We start from the raw sequence: 10,000 nt of genomic DNA on the forward strand, positions 1-10,000 counted from the left end.
GTGGCGGAACCCTTTGTGATGCGCCGGAGTTCTACCTGCTGTCCCTACGGGCACGCGGCGATGGATCCCGGCCCCCCATCCTGACCCTCCAGGGTAGGCCCGGCCACCCTACCTGACCCTCTGGGGTCAGCCCGGTGTCCCTACCCGACGCTCCGGGGTAGGCCTGGCGCCCCTACCTCATCCTCCGGGGTAGTACCCGTACCCCTACCGGTGCTCCGGGGTACACCTGCTGTCCCTACAGGCGCTCCGGGGTAGGCCCGGCCACCCTACCTGACCCTCTGGGGTCAGCCCGGTGTCCCTACCCGACGCTCCGGGGTACGCCTGGCGCCCCTACCTCATGCTCCGGGGTAGTACCGGTACCCCTACCGGTGCTCCGGGGTACACCTGCTGTCCCTACAGGCGCTCCGGGGTAGGCCCGGCCACCCTACCTGACCCTCTGGGGTCAGCCCGGTGTCCCTACCCGACGCTCCGGGGTACGCCTGGCGCCCCTACCTCATGCTCCGGGGTAGTGCCGGTACCCCTGCCGGTGCTCCGGGGTACACCTGCGGTCCCTACAGGCGCTCCGGGGTAGGCCCGGCCACCCTACCTGACCCTCCGGGGTCAGCCCGGTATCCCTACCCGACGCTCCGGGGTAGGCCTGGCGCCCCTACCTCATCCTCCGGGGTAGTGCCGGTACCCCTGCCGGTGCTCCGGGGTACACCTGCGGTCCCTACAGGCGCTCCGGGGTAGGCCCGGCCACCCTACCTGACCCTCCGGGGTCAGCCCGGTGTCCCTACCCGACGCTCCGGGGTAGGCCTGGCGCCCCTACCTCATCCTCCGGGGTAGTGCCGGTACCCCTGCCGGTGCTCCGGGATACCCCTGCGGTCCCTACAGGCGCTCCGGGGTAGGCCCGGCCACCCTACCTGACCCTCTGGGGTCAGCCCGGTGTCCCTACCCGACGCTCCGGGGTAGGCCTGGCGCCCCTACCTCATCCTCCGGGGTAGTGCCGGTACCCCTGCCGGTGCTCCGGGGTACACCTGCGGTCCCTACAGGCGCTCCGGGGTAGGCCCGGCCACCCTACCTGACCCTCCGGGGTCAGCCCGGTATCCCTACCCGACGCTCCGGGGTAGGCCTGGCGCCCCTACCTCATCCTCCGGGGTAGTGCCGGTACCCCTGCCGGTGCTCCGGGGTACACCTGCGGTCCCTACAGGCGCTCCGGGGTAGGCCCGGCCACCCTACCTGACCCTCTGGGGTCAGCCCGGTGTCCCTACCCGACGCTCCGGGGTAGGCCTGGCGCCCCTACCTCATCCTCCGGGGTAGTGCCGGTACCCCTGCCGGTGCTCCGGGGTACACCTGCGGTCCCTACAGGCGCTCCGGGGTAGGCCCGGCCACCCTACCTGACCCTCCGGGGTCAGCCCGGTGTCCCTACCCGACGCTCCGGGGTAGGCCTGGCGCCCCTACCTCATCCTCCGGGGTAGTGCCGGTACCCCTACCGGTGCTCCGGGATACCCCTGCGGTCCCTACAGGCGCTCCGGGGTAGGCCCGGCCACCCTACCTGACCCTCCGGGGTCAGCCCGGTGTCCCTACCCGACGCTCCGGGGTAGGCCTGGCGCCCCTACCTCATCCTCCGGGGTAGTGCCGGTACCCCTGCCGGTGCTCCGGGGTACACCTGCGGTCCCTACAGGCGCTCCGGGGTAGGCCCGGCCACCCTACCTGACCCTCCGGGGTCAGCCCGGTATCCCTACCCGACGCTCCGGGGTAGGCCTGGCGCCCCTACCTCATCCTCCGGGGTAGTGCCGGTACCCCTGCCGGTGCTCCGGGGTACACCTGCGGTCCCTACAGGCGCTCCGGGGTAGGCCCGGCCACCCTACCTGACCCTCCGGGGTCAGCCCGGTGTCCCTACCCGACGCTCCGGGGTAGGCCTGGCGCCCCTACCTCATCCTCCGGGGTAGTGCCGGTACCCCTGCCGGTGCTCCGGGGTACACCTGCGGTCCCTACAGGCGCTCCGGGGTAGGCCCGGCCACCCTACCTGACCCTCCGGGGTCAGCCCGGTATCCCTACCCGACGCTCCGGGGTAGGCCTGGCGCCCCTACCTCATCCTCCGGGGTAGTGCCGGTACCCCTGCCGGTGCTCCGGGGTACACCTGCGGTCCCTACAGGCGCTCCGGGATAGGCCCGGCCACCCTACCTGACCCTCCGGGGTCAGCCCGGTATCCCTACCCGACGCTCCGGGGTAGGCCTGGCGCCCCTACCTCATCCTCCGGGGTAGTGCCGGTACCCCTGCCGGTGCTCCGGGGTACACCTGCGGTCCCTACAGGCGCTCCGGGGTAGGCCCGGCCACCCTACCTGACCCTCCGGGGTCAGCCCGGTATCCCTACCCGACGCTCCGGGGTAGGCCTGGCGCCCCTACCTCATCCTCCGGGGTAGTGCCGGTACCCCTGCCGGTGCTCCGGGGTACACCTGCGGTCCCTACAGGCGCTCCGGGGTAGGCCCGGCCACCCTACCTGACCCTCTGGGGTCAGCCCGGTGTCCCTACCCGACGCTCCGGGGTAGGCCTGGCGCCCCTACCTCATCCTCCGGGGTAGTGCCGGTACCCCTGCCGGTGCTCCGGGGTACACCTGCGGTCCCTACAGGCGCTCCGGGGTAGGCCCGGCCACCCTACCTGACCCTCTGGGGTCAGCCCGGTGTCCCTACCCGACGCTCCGGGGTAGGCCTGGCGCCCCTACCTCATCCTCCGGGGTAGTGCCGGTACCCCTACCGGTGCTCCGGGGTACACCTGCGGTCCCTACAGGCGCTCCGGGGTAGGCCCGGCCACCCTACCTGACTTTCTGGGGGTCAGCCCGGTATCCCTACCTGATGCTCCGGGGTAGTCCTGGCCTCCTTACCTGTGTCTCCGGGTAAACCTGGCCACGCTGCAGGGTCGGCCTGCACTCCCTGGCCGCACTACGGGCCGGTCCTGATTAGTGTATTAAGACCGCTCCGCGATTCCACTTTCTTAAAATTTATTGTGTCTGACAGCTTGTCTTTTACCGCGCACGCAGGCAGGCAGGCAGGCAGGCAGGCACGCGTCAAAAACGTGAGAGCAAAGCGTTACCCGCAGTCGGAGTACTTTATCGGTAACGACTTCTTCGGGAAGAGGCGCCGACGCTGCTCTCTCGTCTCTGTACGAGTCGGTGGCCGTCCGGGTACCGCGTGGCACCGTTGGCGTGGGATCCGCTCCTAAACGAATACAGAAGAATCGATACGCTATGAATCGTCATCGATTGAAGTTATTAACAGTTGACGAGCGATGCTGGATTGTATCGTTTATGGAGCGTCACCTACCGACTGATTTAGCGCTACGCGGTAATACGCTTTCTGGCAGTTCCTTAAATAACAAAACTCATTCGTTCACGCACGCTAGGTGTGCATCCCTTCGTTAATAGCCGGAGAAGGAATACGTACGTACGTACGTACGTACCTACCAGCGGATCGTCACGGATTGAATATGACTCGATTAGTAGTCACCAGTATTATAAATTACCGACTCCTAAAGTTTGATTGCGGCACTCCTTTAGGACCTTGCGACGCTCTTGGTTAACGTTAGCGTTCTCCGGCCCCTGCGTTATCGCGCATTAACTGTTCATTGGCCTCCGAGGGACGGCGGTCTCGCAGGCCTCTGAAGAAAGCCAGTCGGCTGCCTGACAAGCGGTCCCTGTGGCCGAGGCCGACTTAGCCGAGCATCCTCGGAGACGACGAGCTCGCGTGGCCGCCGTGCCGGCTGACCGGCCCGCCCCGGGGCCGTTTCCCCCCCGCTCCCCGTCGCCGAAGGAGCGCGCCCCCCGCCACCGCCTAAGGCCGCTGGGACCTTCCTCACCGCTCGAACGCATCCCGCCGGCGACGGAGCCGCTGATGCCCCTCTGTCGGAAGCGCGGCGCGCCTCTCCGGCAGCCCTGGCTGGGGCCCTGGAGCCCCAGGTCTCTGCCCAGGCCGAGGCACGCGGCTGCTGCTTTGCCAGGGACGGGTCCGACCGGGAGCCGAGCGCATCGCCCGTAGGCAGGCACGGGCGCAGGCCGGACGTCGAAGCGGCCGACCACCCGGGCTGTAACAGAGAAAGTGGCGTTAGCGACACCGTTACAAATCTTTCTCATTTCCACCTGCGTGCGCGCCCGCACCCCGCCAAAACAGGCCCCCGGCCCGAACGCCCACCGCCTGCTGCTGCAGCCGCTCACCCGCCCTTAGACACACGCACGCGCACGCACGCACTGCCCCCCCCCCATTCGAGTCCCCGCCCCAAACACCTCCCGCCCGCCACCGCACCCACTCGCACGGGGCTACACACGTGCGCACCCCCCCCCCCCGCAACCGGCCCCCCCCAGCCCAAACCCTCCACCCGCTGCCCCGCTCACAGTCGTGCGCTCAAAACGCACACGCGCGCAGCCCCCCCCCCCCCCCCGCCCGAAACAGGGCCCCGGGCCGACACCCCCCACCCCCGTCACCCCGGGCCCGCCGCTGCACGCACACACACACCGCCCCCCCGCCCTCCCGCCACGCAGTTCGCGCCGAGCCTGGCTGCCCCTGCTCCCCCCTTCCGCCACCAGGCTTGCCGCCCCCGGTGGTGGAAGGCGGGAGACTTTAGGACCCTGCGGCGTCCCTGCCGGCTCCGTGCCCGGGCGGGAGAGGGGAGCCCCCCCGGTGCCCTGCCGTCTCTAAACCCCAGCTGCCGAGTCCCTATCCTGCCGCACCCGTGGCCCCGCTCCCGCCTTTCTTTCTCAGCCAGCCACGCACTCGCCCTGCTCCACTCCCGCCCGCCGCCGCCGCGGGGGGAAAACTAAAGGACCGGGGGGGTGGGACGGGGACGGGGACGGGGACGGGGACGGGGGAGAGAAGTAAAAAAAATAAAACTCCAACCGATCCAAACAGAAGCCTTCTCCGAAAAGACACACCGTCCCCCCTCGCCAGCCTGCCTCTGCGCCAGGCTCCCCGCCTGCTCGCCAGCCGCTCTCGCCCTGCTGCACTCCTGCCCGCCCTCGCCGCGGGGGGAAAACTAAACGACCGGGGGGGACGGGACGGGGACGGGGACGGGGACGGGGACGGGGGAGAGAAGTAAAAAAAATAAAACTCCAACCGATCCAAACAGAAGCCTTCTCCGAAAAGACACACCGTCCCCCCTCGCCAGCCTGCCTCTGCGCCAGGCTCCCCGCCTGCTCGCCCTGCTCCACTCCTGCCCGCCCCCGCCGCGGGGGGAAAACTAAACGACCGGGGGGGGGGGGGGACGGGGACGGGGACGGGGACGGGGGAGAGAAGTAAAAAAAATAAAACTCCAACCGATCCAAACAGAAGCCTTCTCCGAAAAGACACACCGTCCCCCCTCGCCAGCCTGCCTCTGCGCCAGGCTCCCCGCCTGCTCGCCAGCCGCTCTCGCCCTGCTCCATTCCTGCCCGCCCCCGCCGCGGGGGGAAAACTAAACGACCGGGGGGGGGGGGACGGGGACGGGGACGGGGACGGGGGAGAGAAGTAAAAAAAATAAAACTCCAACCGATCCAAACAGAAGCCTTCTCCGAAAAGACACACCGTCCCCCCTCGCCAGCCTGCCTCTGCGCCAGGCTCCCCGCCTGCTCGCCAGCCGCTCTCGCCCTGCTCCACTCCTGCCCGCCCCCGCCGCGGGGGGAAAACTAAACGACCGGGGGGGGGGGGACGGGGACGGGGACGGGGACGGGGACGGGGACGGGGGAGAGAAGTAAAAAAAATAAAACTCCAACCGATCCAAACAGAAGCCTTCTCCGAAAAGACACACCGTCCCCCCTCGCCAGCCTACCTCTGCGCCAGGCTCCCCGCCTGCTCGCCAGCCGCTCTCGCCCCCCCTCTTTTCTAGCCTCCTTTCCCCGCCGCTGCTGCCGCCGCGACTGAGCAGCAGACCGTTGCCGTGGCGGGAAACACCACAGTTTCCGGGGGCCCCGTTGCCGGGCTGCAGACCACCCCACCCAGCCACCCGCCCCCCAACCCCCCGTCTCCAGGGCGCCGGAAAGTCTGTGATCGGGTGGGGCCGGGGGAGGGGGGGGGGGGGGGGCTGCACCTACTGGCCTGCAGGTCCGGGACTGCAGCGCGGGGAGGGAGGGGGAGCACACCGGTGCAGGGGTGCGTGTAGCTGTGTGTGCCTGCGTCGCGTTCTGTGTGTGTGTGTGTGTGTGTGTGCGCGCGCCTCTGAGCGCGCGTGTGTCACCGGGGGGGGGGGGGGGTGGCAGTGCCTGCAGGATCGCAGATATGTATTTTAAAGTATTTATTTTATTAAAAAAAGGAAAACGTCAAAAAAACACCAAAAAAAACCAGGCGGGGGGGGGGGGGAGAAAAATTAAAAACAACCCCCCAAAAAAAGCCCAAGACCGCAAAAACCAAAACCAAAAGTCGGCGAGCACCCAGCAGCGCCGGGACCCGAACCTGAACCTGGCAAGGGGCTACCAGTCCTGAAGGCACCCAGTGAACAGCGAACTCGCGCCGGGGAGCCGGGCAGTTTGTGCCGGGGGCTGCCACCTCTGCCCGGACCCCGCCGACAGAATATGGTTGGGGGGGGGGGGGGGCAGCAGCGGAGCAGAGGGGCTGGCTGGTGTGGTGAAGCTGGCAAGTGCCTGGCAGCCACCGGCTCGGAATAGGTGCGTGCACGTGCATGAGAACGACGAGGGTGGGGGGGGGGGTGTGTGTGTGTCAGGAAACAAAAATTATTTTGAAAACTGGTTGTCGTTAATATTGTATTAATATTTCCCGCCGGAATCAATAAAGGTGAAATAACTCTTGCATCAGACAGTACGTTTAAACGTGCTCCCTTGGTGTAGAAGTGGTTCAAACTCGGGAAGGGGAGGGGGAAAGAAATGCCGTCCGGGAGAACCGGGAGAGGGTGGCCCTTTTAATCAGATTTGCTAAAATCTCAAAAGAAAGAAAAAAAAAAAAAAAAACGAAAAAAACGAACCAAAAACAGGCGCACCTGCCCCCCCCGCCCCCCCCCGCCCAAGGGGCACCGAACGGCTGCCAGGTCTACCCGGCTCCGCGGGCGGCCGCCAGGTCTACCCGGCTCCGGAGGCCGGCGCGGCCGCCGGCGGCGCCCGGAGGACGCGGGGTGTCGCTGCCGCAGCGGCCGGTGAAAAGGGCCGCCAGGTCTACCCGGCTCCGCGGGCGGCCGCCAGGTCTACCCGGCTCCGGAGGCCGGCGCGGCCGCCGGCGGCGCCCGGAGGACGCGGGGTGTCGCTGCCGCAGCGGCCGGTGAAAAGGGCCGCCAGGTCTACCCGGCTCCGCGGGCGGCCGCCAGGTCTACCCGGCTCCGGAGGCCGGCGCGGCCGCCGGCGGCGCCCGGAGGACGCGGGGTGTCGCTGCCGCAGCGGCCGGTGAAAAGGGCCGCCAGGTCTACCCGGCTCCGCGGGCGGCCGCCAGGTCTACCCGGCTCCGGAGGCCGGCGCGGCCGCCGGCGGCGCCCGGAGGACGCGGGGTGTCGCTGCCGCAGCGGCCGGTGAAAAGAGCCGCCAGGTCTACCCGGCTCCGCGGGCGGCCGCCAGGTCTACCCGGCTCCGGAGGCCGGCGCGGCCGCCGGCGGCGCCCGGAGGACGCGGGGTGTCGCTGCCGCAGCGGCCGGTGAAAAGAGCCGCCAGGTCTACCCGGCTCCGCGGGCGGCCGCCAGGTCTACCCGGCTCCGGAGGCCGGCGCGGCCGCCGGCGGCGCCCGGAGGACGCGGGGTGTCGCTGCCGCAGCGGCCGGTGAAAAGAGCCGCCAGGTCTACCCGGCTCCGGCGGGACTTAGCCGCATTTCGGGGGCGGGGAGGTAGACCTGATAGCCCCGCCACTTTCTCGGAGCTGGCCAAGGGGTCGCTGTTTTTCGCTGCCTCCAGTTACGTCATCGTAAAAGTCGGTGTCATTGGCGGGTCTCCCCGGTGGGCAGGGACGGCACTCTTGGAGCCGGCCGGGGGCGGGGACGTGATCTCCCGTACTATAGGAGGTAGTGGTGACTCGTGCACGGAGCAGCGCTAGTGAGCGGCTGCAAGGCTTACGGCTCAGCCGGCGAAGTGGAGCGCTGGGCGGCCGTTGTGGTGGTGGTTTTGCCTGGTGGTTCGGCTCGTTTTCTGTCTGTTCGGCCAGTTGGTCTCTCCCGGTGTTTTCCAAGTAAGCCAGCCGGGCGCCTGCGAGGGTCTGGCAGGCTGGCGGTGGCTGTTGACCCGAGTGGTGCGAGAGGTGCAAAGGTGGATTCCGCAGGGCATAGCCCGGTGGCCGGCGGCGGCCACCGGCACTCGAACGCTGGAAGACCGGGTGGAGCCGAGCCTGCCTCGGCTTTCCCCCGGCCCCGGAGGGCCCGATGATGGCAAAGGTGGAGCGCTGGTATATGCGAGGGCAGCTGCCCGTGAGCATCCAGCCCGCCGCGGCTGCCGCCGCCTCCTGAGGGCCTGGTGATGGGCGGGCGAGGTGGCGGCACCTCGTCCTTTGACTCTGGCCTTAAGCTGGAGCGGGCAGAGCGGCAGCCGGTCCCGGTGGCTGGCAGCCGGATGCAGACGGCTGGGGGTTCTCGTGCGTGCCGCAGCTTCCCCCCAGCCCCCGAGGGCCCGATGATGGCACAGGTGAGAGGCCGCAGCGCCTCGTCCTGTTTTTGCCGGCATGAGCCACGCGTGGGCGGCCTGTGGTGTCCGGCCTGCCCCGGCTTGCCTGGTTGCAGGAGGGCTCGGTGGAAAGGTCTGCAGCGCTCTACCGGGTTTAGAGGTGGCGGCACCTCATCGCGTTTTCTCCGGCCTTAAGCTGGAGCCCATGCACGAATTGGGCAGAGTGCAAGCGGCAGCCGGTCCCGGTGGCTGGCAGCCGGATGCAGACGGCTGGGGGTTCTCGTGCGTGCCGCAGCTTCCCCCCAGCCCCCGAGGGCCCGATGATGGCACAGGTGAGAGGCCGCAGCGCCTCGTCCTGTTTCTGCCGGCATGAGCCACGCGTGGGCGGCCTGTGGTGTCCGGCCTGCCCCGGCTTGCCTGGTTGCAGGAGGGCTCGGTGGAAAGGTCTGCAGCGCTGTACCGGGTTAGAGGTGGCGGCACCTCATCGCGTTTTCTCCGGCCTTAAGCTGGAGCCCATGCACGAATTGGGCAGAGTGCAAGCGGCAGCCGGTCCCGGTGGCTGGCAGCCGGATGCAGACGGCTGGGGGTTCTCGTGCGTGCCGCAGCTTCCCCCCAGCCCCCGAGGGCCCGATGATGGCACAGGTGAGAGGCCGCAGCGCCTCGTCCTGTTTCTGCCGGCATGAGCCACGCGTGGGCGGCCTGTGGTGTCCGGCCTGCCCCGGCTTGCCTGGTTGCAGGAGGGCTCGGTGGAAAGGTCTGCAGCGCTGTACCGGGTTAGAGGTGGCGGCACCTCATCGCGTTTTCTCCGGCCTTAAGCTGGAGCCCGCGAAGCGGGAAGAAAAGTGCGGCTGTACCTGGTGGCTGGCAAGTCGAACGCAGGCGGCTGGGGTTGTCTCGCTTCTGTGGCATTCCCCCAGGCCCCGAACACCCGTGCGCGGCATGGGTCCAGGTGCCTTTTTTTTCCCCGACGGCAAGCGGTTGCCTGTGGGGCGGGCAAAGACCGGCAGCCGGTGGCGGTTGCCGGCACTCGAACGCTGGAGGAGCTGGGGGAGTTGAGCCTGCTGTGGCCATCCCCCGGTCCCGTTACCTTCCTCAAGGGAATCGTTGTCTGGAGCCGGGTGGCCCGTGGCACCTCCCGCTCCACGATTTGACTGATCCAGACCCACAGGCAGCGCCCGCTGAGGCGTCCTCGGGTGCGTCGGAGAGCCTCCACGGCGGGCCGGCTCTGCCGGTGTTCAGGCCGTTGGAGCACCTCTCGCAGGCGTTGCCCTCACTCGCACGCAGAGCCCCCGCACCTGCCGTCCGCCCCCGGTTGGCGACGGGTGCGAGTGGCCGTCGCTGTCCCAGGACTCGTGGCCGTGGGGCCTCCGCTCCTTCCTCCGTTCCCTTCCCTTACTGATCGATGAGGCGTTTAGGGCGCGTCGGAGGGGCTTCCCGGCGGGCCGGCTCTGCCGGTGTTCAGGCCGGCGTT

The sequence above is a fragment of the Buteo buteo genome, unplaced genomic scaffold (assembly GCF_964188355.1).
Source record: "Buteo buteo unplaced genomic scaffold, bButBut1.hap1.1 HAP1_SCAFFOLD_224, whole genome shotgun sequence".
NCBI classification, from domain to species: domain Eukaryota; kingdom Metazoa; phylum Chordata; class Aves; order Accipitriformes; family Accipitridae; genus Buteo; species Buteo buteo.